Consider the following 14,034-nt stretch of genomic DNA (forward strand, 5'->3'; position numbering starts at 1 on the left):
TTATAGACAGATAACTCATGTTGATGCTTTGTACATTTTCTTGAATTTCTCAGTAAATTCCACTATTGGTCACCCTTTCCACAAATAATTCAAGGCCTATCTAAGATCCCAAATAGTTATTTATATCATTTGCTCAATGAGAAAAAGGTATTGGGGAAGGGGGTGTGTGTCTATATATTAAAGTTGCTAGAGGAAGTGCCCTAGATGATTCTGGGTTATATTTATCTCCCACGTCACAGAGAATTGCATTATCCAAAGCACCTGGGAAAGTCCTCAGGCCTGCAAATGCTGTGACATACTTAAGGGTAAGGAATTACCGCCTCCCCCTTTTCCAGTTATTATAGACTTAGCATTGGTAGAGATTTAAAAGGAGTTGTAGAGTTTATGAGGGACTCCTTTAGCTTTCACCACAATAGAAAAGTCCTTTTGTGTCCCATTGTATTTGATAAGTGACTTTGGAAAAGTAGTGGCCACTTCACTAACACTACTTTGTGACTAAACTCAGTGGCTATATCTTATAGGGAAGCATTAGTGGTAAGAAATTGTGGATTTACCAGATACTGGGGTGGGAAGGCACAGCTTTGGAGATTGGAGTACACGCTCAGGGGTAACACCATAGATTTCTGAAGGGACCCTGTCAGAGAATGTTAACCCAAGAAAGTTTTTCTGGGTTTTGTGGCTTGCTGTTCGCCTTACTTCATTTCCAACCCCTACCATCTACAATTTTAGATTAGCTTTTGGCATCTGATTTATTAATCTCTATTATTCTTGAACTTGGCATCTTCTTTTAATTGACTAAGAGATGACTTTGGTCCCTGTTCTACTTTTCTCTCACCGTACGCCAGGTTCTGAGAGGCCAGCATATCATGTCATTTGAGATTTTTGTCTTTGGACTAGAGCACTTGGGCTTGATCTAAGCCTTGGCTTTTGTTTTACTATCGTAAAATATCGTGAAATTATTCACCCTCTCTGAGAATCCTCTTGTATTGCTCAAAAGTGGTTTTAATGAAGGTGCTTGCATAGGGGTTGTAATGGGAGTTAAAAAATATTGTATGTAATATGCTATAATCAGCCTTTATTGTCGTTCTTGTTTTAAGTATATCATGTTGGCCCATTTTCTGTTTTCAGCTTTGCCATTCTAACTCTGCCTCACCAACTTCAAGGGCTCCCAGCTTGTTTCTTTGCTAAGTGCCTCCAAATAGGATAGGTTTAATAAGAATGATTTTGTGCAAATGTGGTATTCAGTATTCACTAGACTTTTGAAAGGATCTACAGAACAATTGTCTCCGAAAAGAAAATGGTGGCAGGAAATAAAAACCCTAGAAGAACTAAACTAGTTTAAAAACATGTTTGAAGTGGTTTCATCGTACATTGAAGATGGATTGCATGAATTGCTATTCTATACGCTTCCTACGGGCAAGGATCACGTCTGCCCTGTTCACTGCAGTATCCTTAGCACCTGAAACGGTCTGGCAAGTAGAATGTTTTCAGTAAATATTTACTGAGTGAAGGAACACACTGCAAATATGTTAGACAGTTTGTCCCAATATCAGCAGTGCTGTTTAGGAAGACAGCTCTAGAAGATCCTATTCATTTTCCCTCCCCTCAGTCCCTCTCTCCCTTCATCTTTTTCTTTTTCTTCTTTCTGAGACGGCTGGAAACAATGTGGGCTGTTTAAAATTTTTCCTTCAGTTCCCTTTCTGTTGCATTCACATTCAGGACATCATCAAAACACGGTATCAGTCTTGGGATTCTTTTGAAAAAGAACACGAACCATTGGAATATTTCAGGGGCAATATACATTTCAAACTGAAAAGTTGAGTCTTTGGGTATGTGATGGAACAGCATTTTTCAAATAGCAATGGAGAAGCATTGTCAAAGTTGAGGTTTGCAAACATATTTCTCTGGGCATAAATAATGGTGTGGCTATACACTGGGAATGCTAGAAACAGATGGGGGACAATAAACATAGTCCATTAGAATTAGGACAACGGGCAAAGGACCCTGTAGAAAAATAATACATGAAGCATTTTTGCTGGCTATTTTTATACCAAAAACGAGAGACCCCTTCTGTCTTGCACAGGAGGTATTCTTATGAACCCTGTTGCAAATATGCCAGTACCTGAGGCATCTTCCCCTGGAGATTTTGAGTAGTATGTTCCTCCACTGTCACAGAAATACTCAAGGTCAAAGAGTATCTTATGAGAGAAGTGCTACAACTCCTTAATTATGATTTCTGAAAAAAGAATACAGTTCTCAAGGTGACCCTGCATTAGAGCTTCAATCTACATCCTAGAATCAGCATACAGATCATGGTGATTGGATTCCCCAGCCTGAGCACAACTGGATATGGTGGGATGTACATTTTCCATGACTTGGTGACTGTTTACTGGTGCTATTTACTTTTGTGTCACCATATTTATCCATCTGCCATAGATTATAGTGTCCACTGAAGTATCACTGATGGCTCCTTCTTTAATAGCACAGATTAGGTGGCAGTCATTCTGTTAAAGTCTTCTTCTTGGGCCATCACAACTGTCAATGCCATTAAAGGACTCTGCCAACAATTGGACATGTTGGGATCCCACAGTATATTATCCAATAAATCCCAGACTTGGTGTGCAGAGAGGGCTAATGTAGCTTTGGGGTAGAAAGAACAGAGTTGTTGATTGCCTCTATATCATTTATGTCTGATTAGTACTAGTGAGAAGTACATGTTCAGAGGTCCCAAAAGTTTATCAAATGTTTCAGTCTAAACTGAAGGGAGTCCGCACCTTTTCTTTTTTGTTATTTCCCCATCTCCTTGGAGTAGTTGTCCAATGGTTCCAGAAGGTTGATTAGGTATATTTTGCCATAGAACTAGCTGATGCTGGGGCCAGAGGCACAAGGGAAACAGCAAACCTTAGGAAAGCTGAAGTCCAGAGGCTGAAAGGAAAACCAGAAAGTCTTACAGTTTGGCAGATCTGGACCCACCATGTAGCAGATCTGGGGCTGGACTGCTTCGGTTTGAAACCTGACTCTGTCCTTCGTCGTGTGGTTTTACTCATATTATTGACAGTCTTTGCCTCAGTTACCACATTCATGGAGAAAATAGCAAACTAAGTGCTGTATATGTATTTAATATATGTGTTAATGGCTACTGTTATATTTACTATTATAAAATCAGGGGACTTGGGATTCAGCGCTAGCCCCTTTGCTACTCATTCAGGTTTGGTCCATCCACCAGACCTCCTTCCTGGGAGCTTGTTAGAAATGCAGAATGTCAGGCCCCACGCCTCCTCCTGATTCAAAATCTGCATTGTAACAAGGCCATGGTGAAGTCTGAAAAGCCCTGGGCTACATCAAAGGACTACAGGTAGAGGGAAGGGAATGGGTGTTGGGTGGAAGTTAAAGGATTTCAGTCCTTATCCTGAGAATGAGACTTAACACTGGTTTGCTTTCACAGGTTGACAGGAACTGGCAGAAGGGGTGGTTTGCCCTGGTTTTCCCGCAGGGAGAGGAACAGGGAGATGAGGGAGCTTAGAGCAGATACTGGGGCCTACAGCTGGGCTTTCTGTTCAAGACTCGCACTTCTGTTTGCTTAAGAATAAAATGTAATTGGAATCCTAGAGTAGGGGACCGACCTCAAAGCCTTCAGTACTCTCACAGCATCCATTTTGAGACTTGAGCTGATCGGGTGCCAGGAGGAAGGTCACCGGTGATTGTTTAGCAAGCATCCTGGAGGAAAAAAAGAGGTACTTTGTCTTAAATTCTCCACCTTTTTTCCTCTGAGCTTTACCAGACATCCATGACTAGAAGAGAGGTGGCGCAGTATAGAGCACTGATCTTTACCACTGCAAAATATATCCCTGCCAGAGAGAAAAAATGCCGCTGCATTTAATGAAAGAACATAGCAAATCACCAAAATATTACCGTTGAGCTGTGGCCTCTACCTCTCACTTTTTGCTTAAGAATCTCACCAGAGAAGAAATGACAGCAGGAGAGGCAATCTACATCTTCCTCCCCCCCCCACCCCCACCCCCCAGTCCTCTGAAGGAGGACATTGTTCAGCAAATGAAACAGGTAAACAAGATTTTAAGAAGAATATTTAAACTGCTTAATAGAACAAATTGTTTTTTAACACCCTTAAGCAGCTGTTGGAATCAGGCATTTACATACACATAATGAATATGCTAATTGCGAATCTCTCTCTCCTAGTCATTAAAAATAGGTCTCCCTTGGGACTTCTAAAAGACAGCTCATTGTTATTCTGGTTGTAGTTACCATATATACTCTGGTGCGCTCTTTTAAGCATCTTTACAGTATATATGCTTTTGCTAATTGAGGTACATCTTCCACATTAACGTGGACGAGTTTGTGAAATTCTAGTACATGTGAACATGTAGAAACTTGCAAATACGTTTTAAAAATCCATTGTTCTGCAAAATAATTTAAGCAGTGCATGAATTTTTCAGACTTCCCACGTTTACCTAGTTTATCCACATTTTAATGTATCCTGTGGAAGGAAATATTAAGAGCCCAGATAATTATAATATTACTGATTTGGGTCACAATTTCAATTATTACTGATGATCCTCTACTTTCAGGGTATAATATTTTTAAGTGTAACCAATTTCTTTTGCATCCTCATCCTGCCGGGTTTATTAATCTGCATGGCTAATTTGCATTAATATGAATGGAAATATTGATTATGTCTGAATTATTCATCACTTATAGATGTTAATCTGAGTATAGTTGCTTCCTTGAAAACATCAAACGTGGTATTTATTTTGTTTATTTTCTACATGAGGCAGTTTATACACTTAGATATAACAATTAAAAGTAAATCCAAGAAGGCGCTGCCTGGGTGGATGGTTAAGACTCCGACTTCGGCTCAAGTCATGATCTCACTGTTCCTCAAATCAAGCCCCACATCAGGCTCTCTTTTGTCAGTGCAGAGCCTGCTTCCAGTCTTCTGCTCTCTCTCTGCCCCTCACCCAGTCACGTGTGCTCTCTCTCTCTCAAAAATAAATAAACATTAAAAAAAAAGTAGATCCAAGAAGGCTCAAGGAAGCAGGAGTAGATGATATTAGGCACATGGTAAGAGAGTTATCTCAATTAGGCAGAGTTTGACTGTAAATAAAAAGTGGCTAAAGAAATTAAAGAAGTCATCTTGGATTACATGGTCACGTTTTCATCAGTTGTGAATCCCTGATTTAGAACTTTGAGTAAAACACCTTGCAAGGGATCATAATTTGTATGTTAAGAAACTTGATATGGCCTGATTATGAAAATTCAACGAGGAACACTACCAAGTGACCATGGTGACAGGATTCTGAGCTGTGACTGCAACATAGATGCTTGAATAATTAAGGTGAAATCAGTTCTTGGAAATAATTCAAGGCAATGATTAAGATATTGTCCAGTTATGTACAAAATTGCATCGTGTACTTATGATTCCAAAATGCATCTTTATATAATGATTAATAAATAATAAACTGATATAAAAATATGAGGGAATGAAAAACATTAAAAAAAACTAAAATTGTTTCTACTTCATTAATATTAAAATTTTTCTCTAAAATCGTCTCAACATTCACTCAGGCTCCTTGCAGTTCTGTTAATGAGCTCTACTGCCTACCCTACCTGCCTTTTTTGGGTCAGGATTAGAGAAGTTTCCAGTGTTTCATTTCTCCCTTAAACCAATTAAGTTTTTCTCATGGGTAGCGTGAGCTAGACATGCTTTCTTTGCATCTTTGTACTGTGGACATAACTTTGGCAAACTAACTTTCGTTGTGACTTTCTTCACAGGTCTAAATTCCCATTTTTGTTTTATTTTACACAATTGTCCTTATTTAGAAAACAAATGAGCTTTCAGAGTTGTCTTAAGTTTCAAGCAGTTAGAGATCTTTTGGTAACAAGCCATGCTCTCCTAATTCATCCTTAAAAGCCCCTTTCCTTCCCTGCCTGTTCTGTTTATTTTCCTTGTCCTCTTTCTGTTCACCTATTTACATAGGTATTTTACAATCACATGTAGGTTTATTAAAATTGAATTTGAAAAACTAGCATTTCGTAACCTGGGCCAATGTTGCATAATAGTCACTTATAACATAAAGATAGATTTATCAGACATCAGTATAAAGGAAGGATGTTGGGTGACATAGGGAATGATGCCTTGACTTATAAATTGTTCAAACACCTGGTTGTTCTAGTGATCTTACGAAAACATAGGTGACATCATTAAATGTTACCTCAGTAAGAATATTTTAGGGATGGCCGATGGTCTAATTTAATAAGGGGAGGAGACTCGAAAAATCTATGGGAACCTATAAGAACAAAGTATGCATCTTAAACAAGCATTTATCAATGATTATAACTAAATTTTCTGTTAAGTATCTATGAAGTCCAAACCAGAGTATTTAATAGATCTAAGATTTCTTCTGAAATTATTAATAGAGAAGAATGATATGTTGCCACTAACATAGTTCTAGGATATTCACCCCTGTGCGTATATGCAGTGTGAATATAAATGTACATAAGCCCCAATGTGGCATTTAAATGTATACTCCTGTCAGAATTAATACGATAAACAATGTCTTTTCCTGCAACTAAAAATGAGAGCAAAATGAAAAGAGGAAAAAGAAAATTCTCCTTAGCACGCTGAGATTAATAACGGGGTATTAAGAAGAACAGGGAGACATTATGAAGAAAGCCGCGTGAAGTCGAACAAACCCAGACTTTGGTTAAGGATGGCACGTCCTTTGTAATCTTCTGTCCTCCATCTGTACCAGTGAAATACACTTTCACTACTGCTTCCACCCCAGTGTTGTTCCAGTCAGCTAGAAAACTCTATGACTCCTTTTGACACAATAGATTTTCCCCCCTCCTCCTTCCCTACGGAGGTGATCAACATGGCAAACAATTATGAATCTTAAGGTGAAAACAGAACATCCATGCAGAGCCGAGCATTTTTTTACCCTAGGAGATTATTGATTTGTGCAGTGACTTTTGTCCTTGGTACATCTCAGTTTTCAGTGGTGTGCAATTTTGTAAGTATAAGTCCAACTCCCGGGGGCCTTTCTTCAATTAATACATACTTTATCGGGGAGTTTGTCTTTCTCCATAGGACTTCACTCTAGACATTTGAGATTCCAAAAATAGACAAAATGAGATTTCAGAAAAGTAAATATACTGAAATGATGGACTAATGTCAAAGTCAAACTTGCTGCAGATTAGCCTCACAATTAAGTTTTATTAAAATTAGAAATCAGATTTTATTATGGACGCTCACATAATATTCCAGAACAGTTTCTTAATCTTGTTACTATGGGTATTTTAGGTTGGGTAATTTTTTTTTTTCCTGTGGGGAACTATCCTGTGCATCATAGGAAGTCTAGCAGCATCCTAGGCTGTCTTCACCAGAGGTCAGTAGCACCCTAGCTGCCGGTTGTGACAACCAAAGATCTGCAGAGTGCCAGGTGTCCCCTGAGAGACGAACTCATAGCCTGGTTGAGAACCACTGCTGTGAGATAGTCTATGACTTCTCTTGCAAATCACACAGAAAATTAAGGGTTTTTGTAGCTAAAACCCTTTACCTATCTGATCGAGGATCCCTCACTGGGCAGAGTTTTTGTAACTAATGACTTAATTTTAACAGAGCTTCAGTTTCCTCATTTGTAAGACACCTAAGTAATCCTCAGTTCGTCTGGTCTAATACGACTGCCTTTATATTTTCTGCTGTGAAGGTCCGGTAGGATGACGTGACGGTACCTTCAGGACAACTGCAAGGGTGTCCCTCAGCAGCAGGGCTGTGAGCTTTTACAATCATCATTACCTCCTGACATCCTCCTGCCTCCAGCAGCTCAAATCTGGTTCTCTCTTCTTCTGCATCTATTTTCTTTTCTTTTTAAATTGAAATACAGTTGACATAGCGTATCTTACTAGGTTAAGGTATACCCCATACTGACTGGATCTCTTACACATTTCAAATGATCTTTGTAAGTGTAGTCACCATACAAACTTATTACAGTATTATTGACTATATTCCCCATGCTACACATTATAGCTCCTTAACTCGTTTATTTTGTAAATGGAAGTTTGTGGCTCTTAATCCCTTCCACCTATTTTGCCTGGACCCCACCACCTCCCCACTCTGCTAACCAACAGTTTTCTGTATCTGTGAGGTTGTTTTGTTCTGTTGTCCATTTTTTTAGATTCCACATACAAGGGAAATCATACAGTGTTTGTCTTTCACTTGATTTCACTTAGCATAGTAACCTCTAGTCCATCCAAGTGTTGCAAATGGCAAGATTTCACTTTTTTTTAAAGCTGAGTAATATTCCAGTGTGTACGCACACACACACACACACGCACACGCACACACACACACACACACACACACACTATCCAATCATCTATTGATGGACACGTAGGTTACTTCCGTATTCTGGCTTTTGTAAGTAATCGCAAAATAAACATAGGGGTGCATGTATTTCTTCAAATTGGTATTTTTGTTTTCTTTGTATAAATGCCCAGAAATGGAATTGCTGGATTGTATTATAGTTCTATTTTTAACTTTTTGAGGAACCTCCATACTGTTTCCCATAGAGGCTTTACCAATTTACATTCCCACCAGCAGTGTATAAGGGTCCCTTTTCTCCACGTCCTTGCCAACACTTGTGATTTCTTGTCTTTTTGATTTTAGCCCTTCTGACAAGTGTGAGGTGATATCTCATTGTAGTTTTAATTTGCAATTCCCTGATGATTGGTGATGTTGAACATCTTTTAATGTGCCTGTTGGCCATCTGTATGTCTTCTTTAGAAAAATAATTCAAGTCCTCTGCCCATTTTTTAATCAGGTTGTTTGATGTTAAGTGATATATTTTGGATACTGACTCTTTATTGGATGTATGAGGTGCAAATATCTTCTCCCATTCACTAGTTTGCCTTTTCGTTTTGTTAATCCCCCATGTTCTTCGTTTTTTTTCTTCCCTGTGTAAAAGCTGTAGGTTGATGTAATACCATTTTTTTTTAGCTTTTGTTGCTCTTGCCTGAGGAGACTGATCCCAAAAATATTGCTAAGATTGATGTCCAAGTACTTATTGCCTATGTTTTCTTGTAGAAGTTTTATGCTTTCAGGTCCTACATTCAAATTTGTAATCCATTTTGAATGTGTTTTGTGTATGGTGTAAGAGAGTGGTCCAGTTTCATTATTTGGCATGTAGCTGTTCAGATTTCCCTACACTATTTACTGAAGAGACTGTCTTTTCCCCATTGTATACTCTTGCCTCCTTTGTCATAGATTAATTGACCATATACGTATGGGTTTATTTCTGAGCTCTTTATTCTATTCCAGTGATCTATGTATCTGTTTTTGTGCCAATATCATACCGTTTTGATTATTATATGTTTGTAGTATAGTTTGAAACCCAAGAGCATGATACCTCTAGCTCTGTTCTTTCTCAAGATTGCTTTAGCTATTAGGGGCCTTTTGTGGTTCCATACAAATTTTTCTTTTTTTTAGTTCTGTGAAAAAATGCCATTGGTATTTTGATGGGGATTGCATTGAATCTGTAGATTGCTTTGGGTAGTATGGACATTTTAACAATATTAATTTTTCCAATTCATGTACATGGAATATGTTTTCCATTTATACACATACCTCACTTTATTGTATGTCACCATATTGCACTTCACATGTAATTGTGTTGTTTTTTTTTTTAAGGTGAAGGCTTGTGGCAAATCCTACATCGAGTGAGTCTGTCAGCACCGCTTTTTCCAATAGCATGTCTCTGTGTCACATTTTTGTAATTCCAGCAACATTTCAAACTTTTCTTCTTCTTATATTTGTCATGGTGGTTTGTGATCAGTAATTACCACTTGCTGAAAGCTCTTATGATGGTTAGCATTTTTTAGTGATAAAGTATTTTTTAAAGTATGTACATTGCTTTCTTTAGGCATAATACTATTGCACACTTAAGAGGCTACATTAAAGTGTAAACATAACTTTTATATACATTGGGAAACCAAAAATTCATTTGACTAGCTTAATTATGGTGTTTGCTTTATTGTGGTGTCTGGAAACAAATTTGTAATATCTCCGAGGTATGCTTGTATTTGTGCCACCTTCAATTTCTTTCATAATGTTCTTACAGTTTTCAGAGTACAGTTCTTTCATATCCTTGGATCTTTCATATCCTTTATTCCTAGGTATTTTATTCATTTTTATGCAGTTGTAAATGGGATTGTTGCCTTAATTTCTCATCCTGATAGCTCATTGTTTGTATATAGACACACAACTGATTTCTGTCTATTAATTTTATATCCTGTGACTTTCCTGAGTTCATTTATTAGTTCTAATAGTTTCTCTGTGGAGTCTTTAGGGTTTTCTATAGATATAATATCATGTCATCTTCAAAGAATGACAGTTTTACTTCTTCCTTACAAATATGGATGCCTGTTTCTTTTTCTTGCCTATTTTCTGTGGCTAGGACTTCCAGTACTATGTTGCATAAAAGTGGTGAGAATTGGCATCCTTGTCTTTGTTCCTGATCTTAGGGGATAAACTTTTAGCTTTTGACCATTGAGTACTATGTTAACTGTGGGATTATCATCTATAGCCTTTATTATGTTGAAGTATGTTCCTTCCATACCCACTTTGTTGAGAGTTTTTATCATAAATGAATGTTGAATTTTGTCAAATGCTTTTTGTGCATCTGTTGAGATGATAATATGATTTTTATTCTCCTTTTTGTTAATGTGTATCACACTGATTAATCTGTGGATGCTGAAACATCTTTTTATCCCTGGAATAAATCACAAATCAGTAAATTTGACTTACTAATCTTTGGTTGAAGACTTTTGCATCTATGCCCATCCAGGATACTGGCCTATAATGTGGGTGTGTGTGTGTGTGTGTGTGTGTATGTGTGTGTGTGTGTGGGGGGGTGTCTTTGTCTGGTATTGGTATCAGCATAATCCTATTTCATAAAACGAGTTTGGAAGCTTTCCTTCCTATTCAGTTTTTTTGAACTAGTTGGAGAAGGATAGGTACTAACTCTTGTAATGTTTGGTAGAGTTCATCTCTTAAAGCTTGAGTTTTGATTTTTGGGAGTTTTTAAATTACTAATTCAATTTCATTACTTGTGATCAGTCTATTTAGATTTTCTATTTTTTTGTGATTCAGTTTTAGAATGTGTGTTTCTAGAATCTATCCATTTCTTCTAGATTTTTCAGTTAGTGTATAACTGTAGTAATCTCTTATGATCCTTGCATTTCTGTGGTGTCAGTTGTACCATTTCCTTTTATTTTCTCAAATTTTTTGATTTGGGCGCTCTCTCTTTTTTTCTTGATTACTCTTTCTAGAAATTTATCAATTTTGTTTATCTTTTCACGAACGAACTTTTAGTTTCATTGATCTTTTCTATTGTGTTTTGAGTCTCCATTTCATTTATTTCTGCTCTGCTCTAGATTTTTTCCTTCCTTCTACCGACATTAGCCTTTGTTCTTTTTCTAGTTTATTGAGGTATAGTGTTAGATTGTTTATTTGGGTTTTTTCCTGTTTCCTGAGATAGGCCTGTATTGCTATCAACTTCCCTGTTAGAACTGCTTTTGCTGTGTACCAGAGATTTTGTGTTTCCATTTTCATTTTCTCAAGGTATTTTATTAAATTTTCTCTTTGATTTCTTTGTTAAACTGTTAATTGTTTGGGAACATATTACTTAGTCCTCATGTGTTTGTGGCTTTTTTCCAGTTTTCTTCTTGTAATTGATTTCTAGTTTCATGCCAGGGTGGTCAGAAAAGATGCTTAATTTAATTTCAGTCTTCTTGAATTTATTGGATTGTCAATTTCTCCCTTTATGTCTGTAACATTTGCTTTATGTATTTAGGTTCTCCCATGCAGGGTGCATTATTATTTAGGAATGTTGTATAATCTTCTTGGACTAACTTCTTTATAATTATATAATGTCTTTCTTTGTCTTTTGTCACAGCCTTTGTTTTAAAGTCTATTTTGTTTGGTATGAGTGTTGCTATACCAGCTTTCTTTCCATTTCCCTTTGTATGGAGTATCTTTTCCCATCTTTTTACTTTCACTTGCCGTGTGTTTTAAGATCTGGAGTGAGTTTCTTGTAGGCAGCATATAGATTTTTTTTTTAACCATTGACCTTTGCTGAAAATTTTGAAATTTTGGTCTTCCAACTTCATGAAAATTATACTTTTTAAGATCCTTGGACTTCATAAAAGACTGATGACTTCAAATCTAGAGGCTTTTCATCAACTTGCATACTTCTTTCTACAGTATTGGTTCCATTGTCTACTCTTGTTTCTTTAAATTCTTGTGCTCTCAGCACCCTTCCACCATCCTTTTTTTAAAGATTTTTTTCTCCATACATTCAGCTTTCTTTTCTTTTATCCAACTTTGATCTCTTCCCAAGATCTCAGTCTTTAGTTCTCTATATGTTTTCTTTTTGATTTTTAAAACTTTCCCTTGAAGAAGAATAATTTTTATAGCACAGTCTCTGACATCAGTGCACATATCTCTCAGAATTGGACTTGAGCTACCAAGGTCCAGCACCATTTTTTTCCCCCCTGATGATTACCTCCCACATCCATGGGGAAAAAAAGTGAACACAGAAGAGATTATGGGGCACCTGCCTGATATCCTGGCTTTTTACTTACCCTAATCCTCGACTTTAGAATTTTATAGCCTGATTATTCTTTGTAAAAATAATTTTAACTCCAGTTTGTTATTGTAGGTATGTATCATTTTATGAGTCTGTATAATTTTCCATAATTTTGTTAACCATTGTCCAAAGAATACTGAAATTCACAGGCAGGTAGGTAAATGTTTGCTCACCTCTTTACTTTTTTTCCATAGGATATACCCCTTGAAGTAAAAGCACCTGATTCAAAGAACCTGTGTATATTCCATGGCCAATCAACATTGCTCAACATTGATCTCCTTGGCTTCGTGCATCAATTGAGTAAGTACCCAAGACATTCTTACTATGTCCCGAGCCCTGTACTCCTTTTTCTCCAGCCTCTTCTGAATCCATTCCATTTGTCATTCTACTAGGTTAATTTTGCTTAAACCTTGTTTGCATCTGTCATTTGCCTGCTTGGAAGCCTCTCACACATACTTGGGCCTTATGGCCCAAGCTGAACTCTCTCGACTGGCAGTCAAGCCCTGCCCCCTTCCACCTGGGTGTGTGTACATGCATGTGCATGCATGCACGGCCCTAGCGTTTTTTTTTTCAATAGGACTTCCACTAGGCTCCAGCATCACCCTTCTGCATCATTTTAGCTTGATGTCTTATCCTCCTGACACCACATACTTATTCCTGTTTCTGTATTTTTGCATTCCTACCCAGCACTCTTCCAAAGAGCCAGAAAGTCATTCCAAGTGTTCTCTTCCTCCAAAAGTACAGTGTATCCCAGTGGTATCTTTTCTTCTCAAACCCTAATTAGTCCTGTCTTTGCCAGATTAATTGGTGGAGCCAATTATTTTCATTGCAATCATTGCAATAATTTTCACCTCTCATTCTCCTGAACAGAGTGCCGTGTACTCTGTTTTATGACTCATAAATGATTTGGACATTTTTTGAGCATCTACTATGTTTTAGTCACTGTTCTCAGTTCTGGGAATACAATGATAATTAGCTATGGTCTGTGTCATCACCACACGGACAATCCAAGAGTTTACTGTTTATGCGTTCCAGAACTACCCATTAAAGCATACCCTGAATACCTGTATTTTCCCCATAGACTCAATTATGGACTGCTGTCATTCTACCCCATCTCCAAACTTATTTCACAAATAGACAAGCTGAGAGCTCTCCCAGCCCTACAGTTCTTTGAATACTTTCACTTATTACACTGGAAAGGCCACATAAGACAGAATTAAATTTCATACGTAGTGGACTGAGCTGTGCTCATTCATTAAATTTCCAGGTCCTTGTCTATTTGTGAAATAAATTTATAAGTATATGAAAATCTCCTTCATTCTTTTTTCAAATACATGAGCTATAGAAAGTTAGCGCCCCATGAGATTTCACA

General features: G+C 37.4%; 1 long non-coding RNA gene across 1 annotated transcript in view; it reads left to right on the top strand.

Moving 5' to 3' along the window:
* The window catches only part of LOC109251385 (uncharacterized), a 254,942-nt gene extending 241,769 nt beyond the window's left edge, over positions 1–13,173 (top strand). The window contains exons 5-6 of the long non-coding RNA XR_002073499.2: positions 12,857–12,962; positions 13,055–13,173. This is a non-coding gene — a long non-coding RNA (uncharacterized LOC109251385). The remainder of the gene's footprint in view (positions 1–12,856; positions 12,963–13,054) is intronic.
* The last annotated feature ends 861 nt before the right edge of the window (positions 13,174–14,034 follow it).

Source organism: Panthera pardus, unplaced genomic scaffold (assembly GCF_024362965.1).
Source record: "Panthera pardus isolate Hobbes unplaced genomic scaffold, ASM2436296v1 HiC_scaffold_16, whole genome shotgun sequence".
In the NCBI taxonomy this organism is placed as follows: domain Eukaryota; kingdom Metazoa; phylum Chordata; class Mammalia; order Carnivora; family Felidae; genus Panthera; species Panthera pardus.